Source organism: Gekko japonicus, unplaced genomic scaffold, assembly GCF_001447785.1.
Source record: "Gekko japonicus isolate JY-2015 unplaced genomic scaffold, Gekko_japonicus_V1.1 scaffold4919, whole genome shotgun sequence".
In the NCBI taxonomy this organism is placed as follows: Eukaryota; Metazoa; Chordata; class Lepidosauria; order Squamata; family Gekkonidae; genus Gekko; species Gekko japonicus.
In genome coordinates this window covers 47,265-57,330 of record NW_015172159.1, presented here as the reverse complement: position 1 = coordinate 57,330, position 10,066 = coordinate 47,265, and positions in this window count along the sequence as shown.

The window sequence follows — 10,066 nt, the reverse complement described above, 5'->3', positions numbered from 1 at the left end:
GCCCTCATAACAAATGAGTTCGACACCCCTGTTATAGACAGTGTCTTTATTTTGGCTGCTGTCCAGCCCTTCATGTGGATGAGGCAAAGGACCAAGTTGTGCAAAGGTTCACGTGCAAGGGCTAGGATTACTATATAAGGGACAAAATCAGTGTGATGCTGAGAGATCTGTGACGGCATCTTCCCGTCTGTGTGATGGGAACTAGCAGCGGTGGAGGGCCCCGATTCAGACTGATGGTCTGGTGCAGGGGGAGAGGGGGTTTCTTTGTCTCCCTGGGTTGTTATTAGGCCTGGAAGGGCGTCGCGTAGGCCCCCTCTCTTTGATACCCAAACTGGTGAAACCAGGCGATGGGGAGGGATTCCGCCCTCCCTGGCTGTAACATCAGTCTGAATCAGGTTCCTATCCAAACATGCCGAGGAGACCTATAAATGGCGGAGAAGACCTGTCAGTCTCATACCTAGTTTGCCCCTTCCGTGACTTAAGTGCTGCTTCCCCCAGACGTTCCCCTCTGTTTCCACTTGGCTTGCGTATGCAGGTCTGCAGGAGCTACAGGTCATGGTCTTCAGCCTTCTCTCTGCTAACAGGGTGCTGATGTGAAAAACCAAGATGTGGTTTTAAATGTGCTCCTGCTTTCTATCTGAACGGGTTGACAGCCATGGCGGAAAGTTGGTTTAAAGTTGGGTATCGGCCTTCCCGTGCCTTACAGAGCGTGTGTGGTTTTTAGGGGTGGATTAAGGCTCACGGTGTGCCCTCAGCACTGACCCATCTTGGTGCCCCCCTCCTTTCCACACTGACCCCCAGCCCATTTTAGTTGTTGACCTGTCTGACCAGATAGACAATGCAGGTTGCAGCAATACAAAAATTTATTCATAGGATAACACAATATACTGTACAAACTAAGCCAAGCTTGGGCTACATAAAGTTCTACAAAAATGCAATGCAACATCTATTTAAATATTTCACAAGTTAAATGTATCAATGTTCCAACATTCATGACCTGAAAGGCATTTTTCTACATTTCATTTTCGCAAAATCACTGATAACGTCCTCGAAATTAATACCTCTCAGAATGTCTGCTTTAGTTGTTAATATGCACAGTGAGTTGAGTCTTTCTTGAAGCGTAACTGATCTATTTAGGTTTTTTACAAGTTTCAGTTGTGAAATCCAAGGGTGCACCATGATCAATTTGCACTAGTTTTATCAATTTGTTTTTTACAAATCTTCATTCTTTTTCTTTTCACCCTTTTCCGAGCATTGTGGTGCCCCCTTTGGCCCTGGTGCCCAAAGCAGGTGCTTAGTCTGCTTCGTGGTTAATCTGCCCCTGGTGGTTTTGGTCTGAACTGCAGGATGCACAGCCGCCATGGCGACTGGATGTCAGCTAGCTGCCATGTATTTGTCCTTTCCTGACTGTGGCGCGTCTGCGCATGCTTGCTCGCTTGCTTTGCTCGCTTGCTGTAAACAGCGATAGGGAGGCGCTCATGAGACCGTGCGAACTGGCGCTGCCAGACTGGGTTATCTGACGAACCTTGAGGAGGAGGGAGGACTTGCGTTCCACTGCTGGTGTGAATATTTCTGCGCTCATGGGGCACAGAGAGTCTCCCGTTCATTAGGTAACCTCCCGCTGGGAGAATCCCCGCTCGCGTACGCTTGGATTTCATTTGCTTAGCCAATTGCAGCATCATGTTATATGTAGTGATGCATCTGCCCCATGGTCATTCCTAACAATATACCTGCCGATCATGGCAACGGACCTGTAGTCTAATAAAGCATAACGATTCCCCGGAAACGTGTGTGGAGATTTGCCTGCTGTTGAACCTGACACTGAAAGGCAGCCCTTTAATGTGAGTGATCCCTGAATGGTGAAGCACCATTTTCCGTTCCCCGTGGCCTGATCCTGTACTGAACTGGTCATGTTTGCGTGATAGAAGCACATGACATCATTGGGGGGGGGGTCACATGACCCATGCTACCTTTTCTACTTTTCTTCCCATGGAAGCAAAGGAAGAAGAGTAGAAAATCTGCTACCATGAGAAGTTATAGTAGGATGCTGGTGGTCCCAGCATCTTTCTTTCATTCATTGATGCATTTATTGTCGTCGTCAGGTAGCAGTCGCACCCTGGGGGTGCAATTAAACAACATTCCAATGAAGAGGAACATCATAAAGGTTAGGTGTGGTGGTTTCATGCCTTTTCTTTGGCACCCTTTGGGCGAGTAGTGTGTACACACACACACACACTCTCATACACACACCCCTTTCTAGTGGGGGGTCACTGCTCAGTCCCATGCTCTGCTCTGCTTTCATGTTAAGATATTTTACACGTATCATGAAAGTTACACTGTCAAGTAAGATTGAGATGGTTTGGACTGATATATTCTAAAGGTGTTCTAGTTCTCCCCAACCCCCTCCCCTTAAAAATCTGTTCTTTGACCGATTGATCACTAAGAAGCCATATCTCAGTCAAGGGTCTGTTCCAAGTTATCTCCCATGAAAATATGTAAAGGGTCCAGAGGAGGGCAATGAAGAGGGTGAGGGGTCTGGAGGCCAAGTCCTATGAGGAGAGGCTGAAGGAGCCGGGTATGTTTAGCCTGGAGAGGAGACGACGGAGAGGTGATATGATAGCCATCTTCAAGTACCTGAAGGGCTGTCATATAGAGGATGGTGTGGAGTTGTTTTCTGTTGCTCCAGAAGGTTGGACCAGAACCAACGGGTTGAAATTAAATCAGAAGAGTTTTTGATTAAACATTAGGAAGAACTTCCTGACAGAGTGGTTCCTTAGTGGAACAGGTTTCCTCGGGACGTGGTGGGCTCTCCTTCTTTGGAGGTTTTCAAACAGAGGCTAGGTGGCCATCTGACAGCAATGATGATTCTGTGAACCTGGGCAGATCATGAAAAGGGAGGGCAGGAAGGGCTGCCTCAGTGCTTGGTTCTTGTGGCCCTTTCTTACGCGCCCAGGGAAATGCTGATCACCATGTTGGGGTCAGGAAGCAATTCTACTCCAGGCCAGTTTGGCTGGAGATCCTGGAGGTTTTTTTGCCATCTTCTGGGCATAGAACAGGGGTCACTGGGGGCGTGGGGGGAGGTATTTGTGAATTTCCCGCATTGTGTGTGTGTGGGGGGGTTGGACTAGATGACCCTGGAGGTCCCTTCGAACTCTGTGATTCTAGTTTATTATCCTTTTCTCCCTGGAAAGAATGCAAAATGTACTCAGAAGGAGGGCAAAGTGAAATTATGAGTTTTCTTTTGGGATTCTAGGCCCTGACCTTTTGTCTGCCTTATCCTGTAAAAGAAGACCTTTTTACTTTGTTCTCTATGCAAGCTTGATGGTGATCTTATTAAAACTGCGTGTTCTGCTGCCTTGAGTGATTTTCTCTCTCTCCTGAGTAGGTCTGAGGAAGGGTGTGTGTGTTATCTTAGGGCTCTGAGAACCCCCCTAACAGCTCAGTTCAGACATCACATGAAACTGTGGCTTATTTGAACTATGGTTGTTTTCTGGAATAAAGGCTTTGCGCCACAGAAGGTCGCTCAGATCCTGTTGGCCTTGATGGATGCTGGTTTTGCTGCCTCCTCTTTGTAGCCTGGCAGGTGTCCCTGGGAAGCAGTCAGTGTGAAGGTGGGGTGTCTGTCTTCAGACATCCCATGACACCATCGTTAAGACTCACTCTGGTTGATAAGCCAAATTCATATTGGGGTCTGATGCAGGGGTCATTTCGTAGAAAGAGAGGTGCAGGAGCTCATTAGCATAACTCATTAGAATAACTTATTTGCATATGCCACACCCCCTAACATCACCGGAAGAGTGTCAGAAGACAACACCCACCACTCAGGCTCCATTGGACTGTTTTGGATTGCTAGCTATGAGGGGTGTACAGATCTGTCCTCGCAGAGGAGGGAGAGCTTGTACCTGAATAAAACTTGGTCTTAAAGGTGCCACTGTACTGTTTTTGACCAGCGGGTGGGGGGGGGTCTGCAACTCACCTGGCTGCTTCTTGCTCTGACTGAGGGCTGCTGGGAGCAGGGGGTGGGGCTTGTTGCATGTGCCCGCCCCCTAGGCTCTTTACTGCCGGAGCTCCACTCCTGTGCGCTCCTGCAGGAAATGACCCCTGGTGATGAACCTTAAGCAACAGTGAAGTGACCAACATTTGGTTAATCTCAGGGCCAAACTAGATGCTGCAGTACCCACGGGTCAGACCTGCGAAGGCTGATGCTATTTTGAGAGATGAATTTGGCCATTTAAAAATGCTTGCCATGCCTGGGGGCAATGCTCCCTCTAAGCTGGTGAGCAAAAATCCTCCTTTGTGAGCTCCCGGCATTAAAGTGGTGAGCGAGCAATTTGGCTGCTGCATCAATCAGTTTGCTCTGGAGCCACATCCTGCCTGAGCTGAGGCAAAAATGCGTCAGCCGGAGGCTAAGAAACTGTGAGCTAGCTCACACTCACTCAGCTCAGAGGGAACACTGCCGGGGCGGGGGGGGCACAGACCCATGGGTGCTGTGATGTCTAGTTTGGCTCTCATGAACCATTGCTCGTTCAATTTAAGCATGGTTTCTGTGATGTCAACATTGAGTCTCTGTCAGAACATGAGGCCATATATAGTCCAGGAAATCTAGGTAATTTTGTTCCTGTTGCAGGATTTCTCTGGTAGATGGGGCCAGCTAATGAATTCGGTGTCACGGTTCAATTCTGACTTGTAGCAAATGACTCTCCCCCACCCCCCCCCCCCGCTTGGAGGGTTGAGATCTTTGCCTTTAATGGCCTTGCATGTGTGTCTTTAAGCAGCAGGCTGATGCTCAGCTTCTCAGACAGGCAAAGGTTTCTTAGTTTCTCCGGAGGAAAAGGTTTCCCCATTGTTCTTTTCTACAGGAGTAAAGCAAAATCCCTGCAGACCAAGCTGGGCTAGTTTCTTTTTTTAAAACTGGCAACCCTTAAGCTCAGCACCAGCCCGCCTCAGCTTCTTCCTGTGTGTGTCTTGAGGGTGTGGGGTCTCTGGTGAAGAGGAGAGGAACGGCCTGTTTTCTCAAGGAGAGCAGGGATTGGAGGCTGTCAGTAGCACCCTGGCTCTCCCGTGGAGGCAAATCGGGGTGGGGAGCTGTGGTCCACCCCCCCGAGGGCAAAAGTGCAGGTGATGGGAGGGATCTGTGACCGGGACCCCCTGCTGGGCCTTTCTGTCCTCTTCCCCATCACTTGCTCCTGGCTCAGGGTTCCCCAACCGCCCCTTCAGCTTTTCGGCAAGGGCTTCATGTATTCTGTGCTACTTTCCCGCCCAAATAGGGTCCCCGGAACAGGGAGCCGCCAAACGTTAGAAACATTAAAAATGGCATTTAAAGACTTCCGGTTGATGGAACAGCGATGGCGGACGCTCTCCTCACAACGGAGATTGTGATTGGCTTCTGTGTCTGTTGGCCAAGGAAAGTGTGCTTTTGTGGGCATGGTCATGGTGTTTAGTGTATTGCTGGTTTCAAAGTCCTTTTTTTGGTCTCATACCATATTATTGTTTTTAAATATACGTTGGCTACCAAATTGGCTCCCACACTGGTGCAGGAGGAGGTTGAGCTATGAATACTTCAGTAAATAAGTCATGGTATTGCATTAACTTCCTTGCAGAACCGTTTGAACATTAGATAATGGTTGTCTAAACATAATACTTGATGTTACTCATTAACAACTGAATCCCGAATAGTTTCAGTGGGACTCCTTTCCTGTGCTTCAGGATTTCAGCTTTTGTCCCGCTAAAGAAGACTTAATATTGATCCAATTTGCATAAGCAAACTGGGCATTAAGCAAATTCATACAAGACATTCTTTCCTGACAGATGTGTCAGGAAGATGCTTTCCATTTTATCCAGTGGTAGATTTCCTCCCATGATTCATGGGAGATGTCTGTCTCCTTCCTCCTTCAGTTTCTTTGTGTAAATATGACTGTTAACAAAGTTGGCTATTGGAATGTTTTGTTCTGAAGTACTGAGCATTGATTTCAAGAAAACTGCTTTCTCTGATAGGTTACATGTTTAAACGAGAAGGAAATAACATGTAAAATGAGGCAATGCCACAGGAAACGAAGGCACATTGGGCAGCCTCTCAACCAGCAGTTGTTTATTCTGGCACTTACTTCTGCAGAAAACTGATTCCTGTTGGGTAGCTGCCTGTTGTCTGTTGTAGCTGAAACAACAAAAGTGCTTCAGAGGATTAGCGCCCGCTCTGTCAAATGTAGGAAGAGACATAGACATGGGTACAGAGGGGGGAAATGTAAATAGTGGTGCTAAAAGGCAGCCTAAGACATTGGTGACATTTTTTTATTCGATGCATAAACAAGATAAGAACAGAGAGACTCTTTCAAAACATCAGTACAAGATAATGCCATCTTCCTAGCTGTGGGATGCTAATGTAACACACTTAGAGGGAGAGAAATTCCTGGTCCAGATGAAGACCTAAATTAATAGAATCAAATTAGATGAGAAATCCTAGCCTGGCGTTTTCACACTAGAGTGTCCCTTTGAGGTCTTTTTAGATGGAGAGTGGTCACTTTGAGGTCATCCTCAGAGCGTCCTTGGGGGACTGAAACGCTTCCCTGCCGGTTTACAGATGCTGCCTTTTTAAACCTTTGGGCTCGTGTTCATTCATTTATTCTTTTGCATTCAGACCGACCTGTTTGTCTAATGAACAGAAACACGGAGAATGCCTGAGGCAGTTGTTGCCAAGTGACGCATTGGGAAGGAGCTGCTGATGGAACAGCTCTTGCTATTAGATGGCCGAGTGGTGTTTGTTGCCTGAGATGATACTGGGGATAGATTTGGCATCTGTGTTGGATGCAAGGTCTAGCACAGTGGTGGCGAACCTATGGCATGGGTGCCAGTGGTGGCGAACCTCTGGCACGGGTGCCAGAGGTGGCACTCAGAGCCCTCTCTGTGGGCACGCGTGCCATCACCCCAGCCAGGCCCAGACCATCATTAAAGTGTCGAATTCTCTGCCATTAATTTTAAGTCAATGAAAGCATTTGGGATTGCTTTCCTTACTTTGTTTGGATCATCTTAAGTTAATGTATGAGTTGTTTTTTCTAAAGTAAAACCTCAGTATTCAGGTTAAATGGCCGTGTGGGCACTTTGCGATCAATAAGTGGGTTTTGGGTTGCAGTTTGGGCACTCGGTCTCTAAAAGGTTCGCCATCACTGGCCTAGCGTCTATGTCTTTCTCTCTCTCAGTATCTGTGTCTTTGGTCCCTTCCGCACTAGACCGCAGTATCTGTGTCTTTGGTCCCTTCCGCATTAGACCGTCAATCCTGCTTTAACCCTGTCCCCGAACTGACATGCCACACTGCACTCGAGTCCACCCCTGTAATTATCTCAGGGTATTTTTTTGTTTCCACATTACACTGAGGTCACCCCCCTGAGGTCACCAGGGAAAAATGCAAGGTCTTGTGTCACGAGTTGAACTCTGACAAAACCGGGTGAGATCCAAGTATGGACAGGACCTTTGTCTCTCTTATGTGGCTGTTCAGATTGGAGGGATGTCTGTAACTGAGACGAGATACAAGACAAGAACTCCTTGTGGGCACTCCATGACATTGCTGAGCGGTCGGGTTAGAACGGATAAAAGGAAGTACTTCTTCACCCAAAGAGTGATTCACACATGGAGTTCACTCCCACAAGAGGTGGTGGCGGCTACAAGTATGGATGGCTTCAAGAGGGAATTAGATAAGCATATGGAGCAGAGGTCCATCGGTGGCTATTAGCCACTAGGTATAGATAGGAACTCTCAGGCTGGGGCAAGTGATGGTCTGTATTCTTGGTGCTTGGGGGGGGGACAACAGTGGGAGGGCTTCTAGTGTCCTGGAACCTGGTATCTTTGGCCACTGTGTGTGAGAGTGTTGGACTGGATGGGCCACTGTCCTGATCCAACATTGGCTTCTCTCATGTTCTTATATGGAACAGAGGTCCATCAGTGGCTATTAGCCACAAGGTATAGAGAGGAACTCTCAGTCTGGGGCAAATTATGCTCTGTCTTCTTGGTGCTTGTGGGGGGGCAACAGTGGGAGGGCTTCTAATGTCCTCCTGGCCCCACTGGTGGACCTCCCGATGGCATCTGGTATTTCTGGCCACTGTGTGACACAGAGTGTTGGGCTGGATGGGCCTTTGGCCTGATCCAACATTGGCGTCTCTTTTATGTTCTTAGAACATAACATAAGAGATCTTATGAGATCTGCGGTGGAACAGCCCAGCTCCGGCCTGCGGGCCCTCTCCCACCCCGCCCGCTGAGGCTTTCCCAACACCTGGAAGGGCTTTTCTCTCCCCCCCTCCGTTCAATCACCGCCACCACCTGACCTTTGTAGGAATTGCCCACTGGGAGGGCCAGCACCTCCCAGCTTCCCTTCCAAGTTCTGAGGCCTTGATGCCTCTGCGTCTCCCGCTTCCCAGTGCCTGGCACCACGGGGACAAGCTGACTGCTTTGTGCAGCACTGGGGGAGTGGCCATTTGCCAGCTGACTGGCCTCCCTTTCTTCTGGCTGCTCCTCCAGGGCTCTTTTTGTAGCAGGGACTCCTCTGCACATTAGGCGACGCACCCCTAATGTAGCCAATCCTCCAAGAGCTTACAGAGCTCTTCTTACAGGGGCTAAACCTCGACATAAACCCCCCTCCCCAATTTATGTTTGGTAAACATTGGCTTTGGAACTCAGGTCTATCATCATTATATGGGATACTGGCCTTAAATCTATGCGCAAATAATACATTGGGGTGGGGGTTTTCTGGGGGTATTTTTATATGTGCACGTGCGTATGTGTGCAGTGAGCCCCTGCATGTCATGGTGACCTCTGGTGACTGCCCCCTACTGGGGGCCTGGAGAATATTCAGAGAGGTGGCTGAATGAAGCCTGCCCCTGCCTCCCGACTGCTGGTATTCCAAGGAGGTCTCCCATCCAAGGACTTGCCAGAGTTGACCCTGCTTAGCACCCGAGATCTGATGAGATCGGGCTTGCCTGGGCTACCTGGGTCAGGGCCAAATAATACACTGTTGAAGGTCTTCTTGCTTTTTTCTGCTTTCCTGGGAGAAGCCCACTGATCAGAAACACACTGGTTAATAACTGTCACAATGCAAGCTCCTGGGCTGGACCAATTGGCTGCTTTGCTCATTACAGCGAATAATAGTAAAAATGGGGAATATCAACAGCAGGACGCCATCGGACAATAGGTGATGACGTCGAGACAAACAGAGGACGAACTTCCCGAGCTACCGTTCGTTTCGATGTCTCTTTTTCAAACAACGGTTTCAGTTCTGCATCCATGCATGGCAAAATCTAACAGTGGACTCTCTTGAGTTCATCAATTTGTCCTCTGTTTGTCTCGACGTCATCACCTATTGTCCGATGGCGTCCTGCTGTTGAAAAACACAAGATTAAAACAACATGAAGTCAATTATCATCAGAGTTTAATTGTTATTCATATTTTCTTGTATTTCATGTATTGTATGCACTATTGCAGTAATCCTTGTATAATTGCACTGATCAGACATACACTGATTAACAACTGTCACAATGGAAGCTCCTGGGCTGGACCAATTGGCTGCTTTGCTCATTACAGCGAATAATAGTAAAAATGGGGAATAATATTCTGAAGCGGGGATGATCCACCTACCTATCCCCGTCTTTGTTTTCATGTCTCTAGGACTCATTTTGTGGACTGTATCTAGAGGAGGTCCGGTTGGATAATGTGACATTCACAGGGCCGTGCGTGTATGTTCGGCAGGAAGCCAGTAGAAGTGGTGGTCTTGGTGGTGGTACTAGCTGATGGTTTTTTAGGGGGCCCCTGGTGCTGTTACGGGGCTTAAGTGCTCCAGCTGCTGCTGTGGGGGGGGGCTGTTGCAAACACCCTTACCTTCACTCTTGGAAGAGGATAGGCTTAAATTTAGGGATTGTTGTTGTTCAGTCGCACAGTCGAGTCCGACTCTTCGCGACCCCATGGACCAGATCACACCAGGCCTTCCGGTCTTCCACCGTCCTCTGAAGTTGGCTCAACTTCATGTTCATTGCATCTATGACACTGTCTAACCATCTCATCCTTTGCCGTCCCCGTCTTCTTTGAC